The sequence below is a fragment of the Rhagoletis pomonella genome, unplaced genomic scaffold (assembly GCF_013731165.1).
Source record: "Rhagoletis pomonella isolate Grant_MI unplaced genomic scaffold, Rhpom_1.0 Rhpom_scaffold_00001, whole genome shotgun sequence".
In the NCBI taxonomy this organism is placed as follows: domain Eukaryota; kingdom Metazoa; phylum Arthropoda; class Insecta; order Diptera; family Tephritidae; genus Rhagoletis; species Rhagoletis pomonella.
Window position 1 is genome coordinate 59,220,186 of NW_023458555.1, and position 2,536 is coordinate 59,222,721.

The window sequence follows — 2,536 nt, forward strand, 5'->3', positions numbered from 1 at the left end:
AATGTGAGAGTTCTGCACAGTGGGCCGACAGTGCTGTTTGTTGTGTGTTTCCATTATTGCGCGATCTTAGATTTGATTTGTGTCCACTAATCCTAGTTTTTAAATTATTTTTTGTCGTTCCAACGTAGATTTTTTCACATTTGGTTTGCGTATTTCCATTACATGTTATGCTATATATTACATTATTTTGGTCCATTTTGTCAATTTTGCTTTTTGTGTTGCTGTATAGTTTTTTTAAGTGTATTGTCCATTCTGTATGCAATTTTATATTTTTCTTTGTCATAGAATTTAATTTTTGCCTTTCTGTCTGCCACTTTTGGCACGTAGGTCATCGACTTCCATATTTTTGGCTGTTCTTTGTTGTCCTTGTTATGATTATGTTGTCCATAGTATTTATGTAGTAGCTTTTTGATGGCCTGTTGTGGAAAACTATTCATGGTTAGTATTTTGGAGATGATTTCGTTGTTACTTCTGTGAAATATTGGGTCGCTTATTGTGATTACTCGTCTGATAAAGTTGTATGCCGTATTGAATATCATGTTTTTTGGATGTTTTGAAAAATAGTTCAGTAGTCGTCCGGACGCAGTGGGTTTTTGGTACCAATTTATTTTAATTACGTTGTTAGTCCTTGTGAGTTGAGCATCTAAGTACGGTAATCGGTTTTCATGTTCTTCTTCCTTCGTGAATTTAATATTTTTGTGATAGCTGTTCAATGCTTCTAGTGTTACGTCCACCTGGTCCTTTTTGATGATGGCAAATATATCGTCGACATATTTGGTTTGGTTGTCAATTTTTTCATACATTCGTCCAGTAGGTCCTCCATCATTATGTCTGCAATTATAGGTGAAAGTGGCGATCCCATAGGTAGTCCTTTTTGTTGCGTGTAGACTCGATCCTTATATTTGAAGTAACGGGTGTCCTTTATGCAAAATTTCAGGCTGTTTATGAAAAATTCCTTCTTCCATTTGGTAGATTCTTCTATATCGTCCCATTTATGTTCGATGATCCTGAGAGCGTAGTCCACAGGTACGTTTGGAAACAGAGAGACTACATCGAAGGATATCATTATCTCGTCGTCGTATATGGGTGTGTCTGATATTTTATTTCTGAAAACTATGGAGTCTTTAACGTTGTATACAGATTTTTCTGTAAGTTTTTTTTAGCGTGCTTGCCAGGAATTTGCATAACTTATTGGCAGGTGCGTCTATATTTGAGCAGATTGGTCTTAGTGGTGTATCCCGTTTCTGGACCTTCGGTAGTCCATAAATGCGGGGGCTCTTGCAGTTGTTTATTTCAATTTGTAATTTTCGCTATTGTTGATGATGTTCTGTGTCGCCAATTTGTCTATGATATCGTTGGTTTTTTTTAGTAGTGTTGCCGTTGGATCCTTCAATGTTCTTTTATATGTCCTCATATCATTAACGATGTTTTTCATTTTCTTGTCGTAATCCTCTTCGTCCATCGATACAGTGACAGGCTCGAAAAGAAACCAGAAAAAACATCTATAACTAAAGGTCGATTAAATAAATTCTTGCATATAAATACAATATTTTCAGCCGAAAGCCTCTTCTGCTAGCACTGTGTTTTTATGCTTTATATTATGGTTGTATTTTATAAATAATATTATATCTTTTAAATAAATACAATAAGGCCATACTTATCTAAATAGCGTAATAAACGTAGAAGCTATGAGCACTTCACTAAAAATACTGCTACGATTATCCTTGACTACTTAACGGTTTTAGCAAAATCCTTTCGGTACATATCGCTGGATTGTTAAATAAATGCACACGATGGCCAAATTACAGTACAATTAACTTCATTGTACCTCAAACACTTTACAATACTTATTAAGGCAATTAAATTACTTTACAAAACTTGCTAACACAACTGAACTTATAGCTTTGCTGATTCGCAACTGACTTGTCTGGTAGCCTACCAACATGCAACTAACTTGTCTTCCGCTGTAGTAGCGGCCTTATATACCTGCGCTCGCACCCAAGGCAACTATGGAACGTTCTGAATTTTATCTTTGACCTTTGACCTCTTAATGACGAGTGTTGAGAACTACTTTGTTCCAGTCAACGGGTCCAGAGTATCATCGATTCAGAACCGCATTTTACCATCCTTCTTCTTCACAAGTACTACCGGCGCACTCCATGAACTCGCTGATGGTTCAATCACACCACTATCGCTCATTTTTTTATGATCTGGCTTACAACGTCACATTTGGCAAGTGGAACACTTCGAGGAGCTTGACGGATCGGCCTTGCACCACCAGTATCAATGCGATGTTTCACAACGTTAGTTCTGCTTGGTTTGTTGCCGTCCTTGTCGATTATGTTGAGAGTATCTGCGAAGAAGTTCCTTCTGGCTTAACCTTGTGCTGGTATTTTCCTTCCAACCCTTCCGTCCATGCATTGATGTCTTCCGCAATGTCATTCTCGCCGGCGGAATCGCTTTCAGGAAGCTTTTCGCAGTTGGAGATTGCCTCTACCTCTCGACATTGCTTAAGTACAGTTCCTCTTCGGAGTAG